This window comes from Lynx canadensis, chromosome B3 (genome assembly GCF_007474595.2).
Source record: "Lynx canadensis isolate LIC74 chromosome B3, mLynCan4.pri.v2, whole genome shotgun sequence".
In the NCBI taxonomy this organism is placed as follows: domain Eukaryota; kingdom Metazoa; phylum Chordata; class Mammalia; order Carnivora; family Felidae; genus Lynx; species Lynx canadensis.
Window position 1 is genome coordinate 132058768 of NC_044308.2, and position 12749 is coordinate 132071516.

The window sequence follows — 12749 nt, forward strand, 5'->3', positions numbered from 1 at the left end:
ATTCCCAACCACCACAAACCACACACGCTTGCATTTGAACAGAAATTTGACATCGGTAATGACTCCACAGAACTTGAGTGACTTCATTCCGTGAGACCCCTTGGAATTTTAATTTTGTGTCTAAATGTAAGTATAAACCGTGAGGTGTAGTGGCTTTACTCTGAAAGTACAAATTTTAGTTGATGCCTGAAACAGTTTCCTGAATTTAATAATCGAGATTTGTTCTCCTTGTTAAATTCTGGATTGTTTAGAAACTAAAGAACAAGTCAAAAGAAAAAAAAACATTACTGAAAAACTGTTAGTTTTTCATAAATATTTTATTTTCATAAAATATTATATCAGATGGCAACCAAAGGGACCAAGTTCAAACTGTTGATATATTAAAAAAAAAACAACTATTGAATAAATAGTAGAATTGCTTTTCTTTTGGGGGCTGTAACAGGTCTTTCATTTCTTATTTTATTAAAAATGTAAAATTTATTTATTATATGTTATACAAAGTTCAATAAAAGAAAATTTTCAATGTCTGCATTTCTCTTCTGGTCACTGTTATTATTTCATATGATTATTACCGAAAATAATTTTGGCCTGTAGAGGAAGAGGGGGGTTTAGGACTGGCTATCTACTCTCAAGGGCCTAACACAGGCTCTCGTGTTCAAAAGTGACGGAGAATTTCAAGATGGTGACACTAGAGCAGTGAACTAAGTAAGCTTGGAGTGCTTCTGAACATGACGGGCCCTGGTTTTGCGTGTCCAATATGCTGGGAACGCCACTGTCTCCAGGTTGGTTCCCTTCCTTGATTACAGGTGAGGCTGCTGGATGTGCTGCCCCTCTCCCCTAACCTTCAGAGAGGAGCTTCTCCAATGCCCTTCAGATTCTGCATCACCCCCACAGATGACATCAGCTCTACCCTCCCATGCCCAGCTGTAGCCAAAGGGCTAGGACGACTCCCAACCTCAGTTCACCAGAAAAGTTGATTTCCCAGAACTGCACCCTCCCAGATCTTTTTGAAACAAATCATTATTTTACCAAACCAATAGTTCTTACTCTATTTATTGGATCTTAGGGAAACCTGACTATTGGGTAGTTGTTTCCTTGCCTGTTGTCTCTTTGGGGCTGAGATTTACACCGAATCTGAGCTGCGTAAAGACAGGTCAAATTTGGCTTACTCATTTCCCAGCATGCCACTTACAGGCAAGCACCAGTGATGATTTGGATGCCACGGAACTGTGACCGTTTGAAGATAAAGTGATGGTGATGAAGGTTGGAAATTTTTATCCAAGGGCACATGGGGTTCCAGGTCCTATGGAGGGAAACAGAGGAAAAAGTGAGGTCCAGCCCTCCAGGGCGAACAGGCAAACAGGGTGGGTTGGGGTGGGGTGGTCTCTGCCCTGCCCCCACTGGATGAAGAGCCTGTGAGGGTGAATGTCCCTTGGCCTTCATACCCCTGTCTGAAAGAGGAGCATCTATAAAATGCCCCAAGCTTCATGGGTCACTAGTGGGAAATAACTAATAAAAACCCACTTGTGATTCTTAAAGTGCATTTGACACAAACTGAAACCACACAAAGGAATGTGCTTCTAGGGTTTTCTTATGAAAGGCCGGGAGTAAATGACCCACAGCCTTTGCAAAGAGGCCGCCAGAGTATTTCTGAGACAAGAGTCTTGTTTTCATTCATGTACATAAAGGGATCGACTCCTTGAAGCCAAGAATCCCTGATGTGCTTGATCAATGGCTGCTAACGTGCCCATTTGGAGCTGGTAAGAAGTTAAACAGGGATTTCAGAAGATTTGTAATTGTAATTTAAGATAAGCCAGGGATGCAAATGAAGCTGACATTTAACTCCGAGTGGCTGACTGTGTACTGTGGTCTCGGGGTCCCACCAGCACCACACACACACAGACTTCCTAGTGCACCCCTGTCTTGCACAGTGCCTCGTGGATGGAGTCTCTCCCAGATCTGTGTGCCAGGCCTGGCCCTGTCCGGGGTCACAGGTGACAGTCACTCTACCGTTCAGACATCAGTCTGGCCCCAAGCCCAGTGTGCTGCTATTATATGGGTGAATAGGCTCCTGCAACCATGGACTGGACTGGAGGCTAATTTCTGGAATGTCTGCTCCAAGCCAAGAAATAGCTTTCCAGTGGAAGTCCTTACAGACAGGTGAAGGCCGTCAGATGTAGGGACCTTTTCTCGGTGAAGCTCATCTCTTGGCCCCATGGTACTAAATCCTAACCACACCACCCACTACCTTGAGACCTTGGCAAGTTACATTCTAAACTTCACGTTCCTTGTCTTTAAACTGGGTGTAACCATAATGTCTACTGCAATACCTAGCACTTAGTAAGTGCTTAATAATTATTAGAAGAAAAATAAGCATTTTCTTTTACTTAACACTGAGACAGAGGGACTTTGGCTTAAGTGGTAAATTTTATGTGAGGTGTATGTCACCACAATAAAATTTTTTTTTAATGACAAAACGTAGGGGAACTTATATTTTTAGCCGCTACAGAGGAACAGGGATGGGACTTACCCTCCTGCCTTAACTAAAACACTGAACAAAACATATGAAACAACACTTTTCAGATGTTAGTGGGAGGTGTAGGAAGTAATACCCAAGGGAAGAGAAATAAACAAGGGGAAAGACTTTCCGGGGACAGCACAGGGAGGGAAACCCGAGCCTGATGGTCTTCCTGAGCTGCAGAGACAGCTGAGAATTCAAGCAGGCCATGGCAGCTAGAATTCACGGGGCAGAATACCTGGGAGAGGAGAGTTGAAGAAGAAGGAGAGAGTTATGAAGGGAGACAGCATTGAAGATCTGACCTTGGCTGACCACTGATTAGCGTGTGCATGTGAGAAATTACCTGGAAAAAAAACCAACAAAAAGCAGGCTGAGAAATCCGTGTGGCTCACCCAGGTCTAGGAGTGGTTCGTGTTCCCACCCCAGGACGGGGAAAGTATTGCAATATGCAGGGCATAGAAAGAGTCCTCAGAAAGTGTTTTGGGGGCACCTGGCTGGCTCAGTCGGTGAGTCTCTGACTCAGAGTTTTGGTTCAGGTCATGATCTCACGGCTCGTGAGTTCAAGCCCTGCATCAGGCTTTGTGCTCAGAGTGTGGAGCCTGCTTGGGATTCTGTCTCTGCCCCTCCCACTCTCTGTCTATCTCTCAAAATAAATGAATTAATTAAAAAAAATAGTGTTTTGTTTTAGCAATGGGAAAAATTTAGTCCTAGGCTAAAGTATGCTCTGGTCCCACCTAGCAAAGCTTAAAAGCAAGCCTCAAAAGGATTAAAGTAATTTAACTATATCCCAGAACAAAGTTCAAGAATATGTAAAGGGAAACAAAAATATCCAGCACCCAACATCACAACATTTGACATCCAACTTAAAAAATTAGTAGATGTGCAAAGAAGCGGGAAAATATAGCCCAAAATGAGGTGAAAAACCAGTCAATAGAAACAGACCCAGACATGACACTGATGATACAATGAGTGAGTAGACAAGGACATTAAGACAGTCATTTTAACTGTATTCTATATGTGCAAGGCAGGGGGATGCATGAGTATGTTAAGGAGAGATACAGAAGCTGAAAAGACAGACCCAAACAGAACTGAACTACTAGAGACGAAAAATACAATGTCTGCAATGAAAACACATTGCATGATGGCAACAGCAGATGAAACCTTGCAGAGTGAAATACTAATGAACTTGAAGGCATGGCAGCAGGAGCCACCCAAGATGAAACAGAAAAATAACTGGAAAAAATAAAATAAGCAGAGCATCAGTGAACTGTGGAATGACTTCAAGCAGCCTAATATAGTGATTGGAGTCTCTGAAGGAGAGTGGGGAGGAATAGAAAAAAAAAATATTTAGAGAGATGATGGCTGAAATTGTCCCAAATTTGAAGGAAATTGTAAATTCATGGATCCAAGGAGCTCCATGAATATCAAACACGAGAAACACGAAGAAAACCACACCAAGACAGATGACAACTGAATTGCTTAAAGCCCGTGATAAAGAGAACATCAGAAAGTTGCCAGAAGGGAAAGTATACATTGTCTAGAGGAGCAAAGAGATTTCCCACCAGAAAGAATGCAAGCCAGGGGACTGTGGAGACACATCTTTAAAACAGTGAAAGAAAAAAACCACTATGTACCTAGTATTCTATACCCAGCAGAAGTAGCCTTCAATCAGTGAAAGCTGACATGCTAAAGCAGAAGGAATTCATCCCCAGCAGACCTGTACCACAAGAAACATCAAAGTCCTTTGGGTGTATGGAAAATGATACTAGATGGAAATAAGCATTTATATAAAGGAATGACAAGCACTGAAAATGGTATCCGTAAGAGTGAATATAAAAGTCTTTCCTCTTGGGGCACCTGGGTGCCTCAGTCGGTTGAGTGTCTGACTTGATTTCGGCTCAGGTCATGATCTCAGAGCCCTGAAATCGAGCCCTGCATCAGCCTCTGCTCTGAGCATGGAGCCTGATTGTGGGATTCTCTCTCTGTGTCTCCCTGCCTCTCTCTGAAAAAAGAAGGCTTTCCCGTTTTAAAATATCTTTAAAATTTTAATCTTTAAAATTTCTGCCCTTTAAACTGTCCACCTTCTGGAGTGGAGAATCCATGTGACTGAGCCCCACAGTATGAGACTCCTCCTGCTTTGGCCTCTGGCACGTGACTGAGGCTGATTATTTGCCTCTCTGCACCTCAGTTTCCCCCACCTGTCAAATAGGAGATACAGTGTCCCAGCCTGTTTTACAGGGTGGTTGTGATAAGTAAGCTAATAAATAAGCTAACAAATAACAAACCCTTCCTAAAATGAAAGCCACCTATTAACATGACTGGTCTTGTTTCAGTCTGGTGGTCCCTTCCAAGAAAACAGCTACTCGCAGTGAGCCTGCCGCGCTGATGCGAAGGCTGAAGCCTGTGTCTGGGGCAGCGGGCCTGTGTCTCCTCGCTCCGTGGAGAATCCTCCTCCCTCTTTTGGGTGAGGAGTGATTGCTTGAGAACACACTTTCTCTCCCAATGCACTCCCTCATTCTGGTCAAGCTCACCCAGTAGGCGAGCCCGTCTTCCCAGACGAACGACGACACCCGTGGCTCTTGCTGGCTTTGCCCGGTGAAGGAGGTAGGTTCACGGAACAATACCGTATCCTGTCTGGGCATGAAACAAGGAGCTGAGCCTCATTCGGAGTGGCAAGGGGCCCTGCCTTTCCGCCTGTTGACTTTTCCTGTTTGCTCAGGCGAAGGTGGCCCTGGGGTGACCCAGGGAGGGAGGCTGCACCAGCGGGCAGAGGGCCAGGCCCAAATTTGAGGTTTCAGAATGACGAGTCACGCTGGGGTCACGCCCTGGGCTGGGAGAGGTGCCACAGCCCCTGCGGACTGTTCAGAGTGCTGTCCCTTCTCCTTGTGCTTCAACAAACGTTGGCTGAGGACCCGCCACACACCAGATTCACTGCCAGATGGTTTCTACACAGGGTTTAATTTCTTCTTCACGGCAGCCTCGTGAGCTGGGGATTTACAGTCCCATTTCACAGAGGAGGAAACTGAGGTCCAGCTAGTTGGCGGCCCGGCCAAATCCGAGCCCTCTCCTCCCACCTCGAGTCCGGAGCCCTTTCTGAAGCTCCTTGTCCCCGTTCCTGCACGACCTGGACGTTTGGCTACTTGCAGGGCACGGGGCTCTGAGAGGGTTTCAGAAGAAGCAGAGGAAGAGCCGTCCCCGCCAACACTTACAGAAAGGCTGCTCTGCGCCAGCCACTGTGCCAACTCTTCACGGGAGCCGCCTCGTGTCATCCTCAGACTAATGTAATCCTCGAAGAGCTAAATGCTACTTTGCTCCCATTTCACTGGCCCAGCATTGCACAGCTTGGAAGGGGCAGACGGGGCTTTGCAGCAGATCCAGGATTTTGTCCCAGAAAGCAGTGGGACACAGAAGTGTAGGAAGTCTGTAAACTATGGTGTGGGGCACGTTACCACCATGGGCCGCCGGGACTTCATCCCCCTGGGGTGTCATCCAGCCCCCTGCTTGCTGACCTGCCCTGGCCTGGAGAAGACACGCAGGCAGGGAGCCGTGCCCTCCGCCGTCCTGTTGGCAGGGGCTGGGGCATGCTAAGGGGGGGTCTGGGTGGGGCACGGACGGCTTCACTACATCGTAGGATCGTCCTGATCCCGCTGTGGATCCAGGGCTCCTGCCCGCCCGCCCATGGGAGGGAAGCCCGTGTGTGCCCCTGTAAAGGTGCCAAGAGCAGCGGAGCGAGACAGAGAGGGCCGCCCCTCAGCAGTGGCCCTTGGCGATGTCCAGAGAACACCGCTGGGCTGTTCCTAAATCCCGCCCAGACCCCCAGGTCCCCGAATGGGGGTTCCTTCCCGCTCCCTCAGCCACTCTCCAACTCCAAAACTGGGGAGCGGCTTCAAAAGGCTCTTCACTGACGGAGCAGGGGTTTGGCAGGGACTTGGCCAAGGCCCCTGAGCCGCCTTGCTGGGTCCTACCTCTGTCTTTGCCTGGCCTGCTGCGACCTCAGGGACGGGGCACGGTGCCTCCCACCGTAGCTCGGGGCTCCTGGGGAGAATGGCAGATCATCCCCCGGGCATGAGACCTGCCCCCTGGTTGGGTGCAGCCACAGACTCTCGGCAGTCCCCAGACCCGGAGAAACCCCAAACCGCACAGTTTCCCAAAGTGAGAGACCTGGGCCATCTCAGCCCTGGGCGGAGCGGGGACAGAGAGCTTCTAAGACACAAGCGACAAGACAGTGGTGGCCGTGGGGGTGGAGCCCCCCTCGCCGCCCCCTTGTTCTGAGAAAATGACTTGGCTGTTTTTCTTTAGACGGGCCCGGAAAGCCCTGGGTTCAAGCCTCAGCTCTGCCGCTTAGGAGCCGTGAGGTCCTGGGCAAGTTCCTTGGCCTTTCACGTCTCAGCTTCTTCACCTGTAAGATGGGACTAACAGTCTCCCCATCACGAGGTTGTCAGGAGAGTACCTGCATTCCAGGTAAAGGAAGAGGGGACAGGAAGGACGGAGACTGCTGGATGCCCCTCGGCGGGCCCTTCGTGTGGCCCGAGACGCGCACTGACAGCGCGTAGAGACAAGCTGAGCGCCCTCTGGGCTCTCCGCACACGTGGCTCCTTGTCCCAGGGGGCCGGGCTGCTTCACCCCAACGCAGGTGGCGGGGTCGGGAGCCACATGGCTGGATTCCAATCCCGGCCCCTCTACTTACGTCTGTGCTGTCTTGGGCAAGTAACTGGGAGTCTCTGTGCCTCCGTTTCCTCGTCTGTAAAATGGGGATAATAAAAGTAACCGCCTCATACACTGGTACACATGAAGTGCTTGCCTGGCACACAGTCAGCGCTCAATAAATGTAAGCCCTGCTGCTCACGTTCCCTGACAGCACCCTGCGTCAGCAGCTTTTCCGTCTCAAACCCTTTGTCTGCCAGGAAGGGCCCCCTACCACCCACCAGGTGAGGGAGAGTCTAGAAAACAGGACGTGTCATCGCTTCCCACCCTTCACCCGGGGACCTGTGCGTGAACTGCAGGGGGGAGGTGGCCCTCGTTCCCACGTTTGCTCCAGTGGCAGGGACATGAGGCAGGAGAAGGGGGAGTCCTATGGAAGGAGTCAAGTCCCCCTGCGGAATGGCGTGGCTCCACATTTAGCAGAGACACGATACGATTGTAGAGAAGATGCAGGACCATGGAATCCCGGGTCCTCTCACAGCTCTGGCTCGCTTAATGCGAACATTCCCCCCCTTCCTTGATGTCTCTCTGTGCTTTGCCACATGCCTGCGGTACATGTCAGCTGGGAGAGCATTGTTCTTGGTTTTGCTTTGCTTTTGTTTTTGTTTTTGTAACATTTATTTATTGTTGGGAGACAGAGTGTGAGCAGGGGAGGGGCAGAGAGAGAGGGAGACACAGAATCGGAAGCAGGCTCCAGGCTCCCAGCTGTCAGCACAGAGCCTGATGCGGGGCTCGAACTCACGAACTGCGAGATCGTGACCCGAGCCGAAGTCAGACGCTTAACTGACTGAGCCACCCAGGCGCCCCTTTATTTTTGTTTTTTTAAGACTAGGCTTCCGGTAAAATCACTCCTCTCTCCCATGTGCCCAAACTTCATTGCTTTGCATATTTTATCTTTTTTTCAATTTTGTTGTTTCCTATCCTGCTTTCTTCCAAAAGACATTTGAGGTAACTATGGTCACACAAAAGGAACAAAGATTCATGAAGCAAAAGAAAAGAACAAAATGCAGAAAAGGGAAAGGGGAAAATGCTTACCAAGAACTCTCGGCTGAGGGAAGTTGCAGTAATGAAATCCCAAGCTTCCTTGCAGCCTGAAAAAGAAGTGAAGCGTATATACCATGTATCTTTCATTGTATACACGTTCATCATGGAAAAAAAAAAAATAAACAGAAACCCAACTGATTCTTGCCTCTGAGCTTTGAGATGATTTTGTCTTGGGTCACTGGGGCTTTGGCTCTGGGTCCTTGAGTATGTTAATGAACAATTTCTTCGAATGACAGTCATAGACACAGAAGATTTCCTTTTATTGACGTTGTCCTGTGTCCATTCTCAAAACAAGATGAGTGCATAATAAGGTGAGTTTCCTTAAAGGAATTTATAAGGCTATCTTATAATAAATAAAGCCAAGAATTTTTAAATGTTTCATGTAAAAAGATTTTATTCATAACATTAATCATGTTAATATTGTTATGTTAATTAATATATTATCATTATATATTACATATTATGCAATTGTTATTAATAATAAATTTAAGAGTGTTAATAACTTGCAATAATTCATAGCATCAATAATTATAACAAATTATATTATAATAAATTATAATGAATTATATATTAAATAAATTATTAAATAAATAGTATACATTATTCATATATACTGTTATATATTATATATTATTACTAATTACTAATAATTAATAGTAATAATCACTTATGAGTTGATAGCAGATTATCCTCAAAACCTTAAGATTAAGTTTCTCTTTCAGAGTAAATTAGGAGTTTACCCATAATGGCAGAAACATCAGGCACCTGTCCCGGCAGCTATATTTGCCTGTGGCCGTATCAGTTTCCCACCGCTGTCACAACAAACCATCACAAGTTGGGTGGCTTGAGCCACAGAAGTTAATGGTCTCAAGTTCTGGAGGCTGGAAGTCCAAGATCAAGGGGGTGGCGGGGCCAATCTCCCTCTGAGGGCTCTAGGGAAGTACTTGTTCCGGGTAATCCCTTGACTAGTGGCAGCCGTGGTATTCTCCCTCAGGATCTGTATCTAAATTTCGTGGCTCCTCACATGGTGTTCTCCCTCGGCGTCTATATCTAACTTTCCCCTTTGTATAAAGACACCAGTCATATTAGATTAAAGCCCCCCCATTCCAGTATGACCTCACCTTGACTAATCCGATTTGCAGTGACCCTATTCCTAAATAAGGTCACATTCTGAAGTATTGGGGGGTTAAGATTTCATCACATGAATGTGGGAGAGGGGGGCAAATTTAACCCAGAACTATGGCCACGGACATGGGTGAACCCTGAAATCAAGCCATGGGGACCAGGCTATACTCTTGGAAGGAAAAAACTGACATCTCACTGAGCTGAAACCCGATCAAGTGTCTCCTGTTCAGGCTTATAGGAGGAGAACCTCGTCATCAGAACAGCGTGATTCTTCCTGGAGCCTGGGAAAAGAGAAAGCCAAAGGATAGGAACTAGTCAGTGTTTATCCGGGCCTGGCCAAGAGGCAGAGTCAGCAAATCGGGGGATTCAGGCACCCCGGCCTCCACATAGTTACATTTGGCTCCTGAAGGGGAAGCATCCACCGTGGCTTTGATCAAATCTCTCTCAAGAGTTTCTTAGTTCTAATACTGAGCTCGCCGAACTTGGTAATTCACCTTCTCAGGAACCCAGAGCATACTGGGAACCACCATGCTGTACATGTGACATTATACTACACTCTGTGTAAATGTGTCCCCTGGCTTTGTGCAATACACATCCCACACAGCATACAATATAGACCTAGGGTCGGTGTTCCTCCACTGCAGAGGGAGCGTGCAGTCCCCCCCACAAAAGACTCTCTGTTGTCAACGAACTCTCTGGCACTCTGGTTTATCCATCAGTCTTTTATGACTTTGGTTAATGGTAGTCTGCCCCACTCTCCCTGTGTCCCTCTGGCTGTGAAACCGGAGAACAGTTCTTGGAGGTGTTAATTCAGAGAATAGATAAGAAATAAGGTGTGAGAGGCAGGAGGTGGAGAGGAAGGATCCTATAGAGAGAGGGTGTAGTGGTGCAGCTGGAAGAACAGTGGAGCGCAAACAAATGTCCTGTGGGCTGAAGTGGACCGATGGCGTATGAGTAGTTGGCAGCGGGGGCGGGGAAGTGGCAAAGTAAAGGCTCCAAAATAGCATTGAGTGCAAGAAAACTGGGACAAGAGGAAAGGAAATGTAACAAGCATCAATGACGCTTCCGTGTTGTTTTCCAAAGAGACACAAATTAAAGACTGAAATTCCTGGGTGTTTTGTTTGTCGTTTGCCTTTTGCTGTTGGTACTCCTGATTACTTTTGGCTATTTGATGGGGCTTCTTTGAAAGCAACTCCGTATGGAAAGAACAGTGCTTGCTGTCCAAGAGAAATAGACTCTGGTCTGCCTATGTAAGTGTTCTAATGGTAGTCACTTCAGAAAAAGAAAAAGAAACAGGTGCAATTGATTTTAACAATATATTTTGTTTAACGCAAATATCCAAATATTATTGCAATATGTAGTCAGCATTTTCAAAGGTATGAGTGAAATAGTTTACATCCTCTTTTTCATATTGCGTCTTTAAAAATCCGGTATATTTAGAGCACATCTCAATTTGGATTCTCTATTTCAACTGCTCTGTGGTGATCACACACGTGCATTAGGACAGATAGAGGCTGGACTCTGCAGTTCTGGGTTTCTTAAGAATAAAACGATAATCATAATAGTGGTAGTAATTAATAATATTTATTGAGCATCTTAGATGCCTCTTAGATGTGACACATGTCATATGAACCCTGTTTCTCATGCAGCGGTATAGTTAATCCTCTTAACAACCTTATATGGAAGGTACTATTATTATCCCATTCTACAGATGCTGAAACAGAGCCTCAGAGAGGGTGAGTGATTTACCCAGGGCCACACAGCTGAGAAAGGGCAGAGCCAGGACTGGAAACCCAGTCTGCCTGATGCCAGCACTTGGTGTTATTTTCTCAGGGCCAGCGAAGAGGCTGGCCACTGCCCACGCTTTCCCCAACGCCCTCCTCAGAGCTCAAGGGTGGACTTTCTTTTCTGATTAGTGGAGCTGTCACGTTGCCTTAAAGAACAGACCGGAAAGAACGTTAATGGTACGGCTGAGCATCCTGTGTGACTGACTGAGAATAGGGCAGTAACAAGACGCTCCGACTCTCATCAGCCGGAGGAAGTTGCAAATTCAAAGCCGGCGACCAGGTTCACAAAATGCAATTGTTCTCAATGACACTTACTTAGCAAAGAGCCAGAGAGAGAATTGATTGTCATTAAAAGCTGGACAAGAGCATCGATTCCCCCCCCCCCCCCCCCCCAGTGATGATTTGAGGATTCTGACTTGGCCATGCTGAGAGCGTCGGTGCGGACACATTGTGATGTGATTTCCTATATGGAAACAGCTCCAGCATGGCCAGTCAGTGTCAAAGAAGCTGGAAACCGAGGCCCGGCCAAAGGCGGGGGCAGCCTAGGCCCACGCGGCCCCACATCCACCCCTAACACCCATGGGCAGCGGGAGCTCTGCTGGGGCCTGGGGTAGGGTCGCCCCTTCTCTGGTCGCGTCTGTCCAGATGCTCTAGAAGCCCTGCAAGCTGTGACATTTCTGGGTCTGGGGCTCTGTGGGAGGACGGTGGTCCCTGCTAACCACAGCGGCAGCACCTTCTGGAGACAGAAGGTCCGGACACGGATGTGGCCTGGACAAGCCACACCAAAGCATCTCCCAGCTCGCTCCTGAGCACCCAAGGCGGGTGGTGAGCAAGGCCTCGCTTCCAGAAGCTTTCCTAGGCAGGAGGTGATACCGTGTTCTCAAATGTTCCTGAAACCATTGCCAGCTCCCGTCCACCCTGCCCCGGCCACAGTTGGAGAAGAGTGTGCGAGGCTCTCCCGAGGCGCAGCCAGGCCAGGGTCCACGCAACACCTTGGGCTCCTCCCTCTGTGCATTCAGGAGAAGCTGACTGAGTGACCCCTGAGGCAGGCCCTGGGGATAAGGAAGTGCGCAGGGCAAAACGTCTGTTCTTCAGGAGAACGTGGCCATAGACAGGCTGAGAAATCAACAGCTACAAGGAAGCTGGAAAGTGCCGGAAGACAGGAGTTTAATCTACAGCTGAACACAGAATATGTGGGGACTGAGCTTCACGGGGTGAGAGCACATTCTGGAAAGGCAGAAGGGACAGTCCATACCAAGGGACGGGGAGGGGCACTAGGGGACCTCCTAGCAACTGTAGCGTACCTAGCAGCTGGAGCTCGGAGTGGGCACAGCAGGGGAAAGGGATCAGGTTGGGGGCTGGCGTGAAGGGCTCACGTGCCATGCTGAAGAATCGGGGCCTTAGCCAGAGCCTAGGGTGCATGGGAAGATTTTAGAGCGAAGTGTCAGATGGCTGGGTGGAACATTCCTTGACCGTCCCCAGCTGAGCTCAGCCTGGTGTAGCAGGGCTAACGGCGGACGCTGTTTCCTGCTTTCGCACCAGCTGACAGAGGTGAGGAATGGAGAGATGGGAGG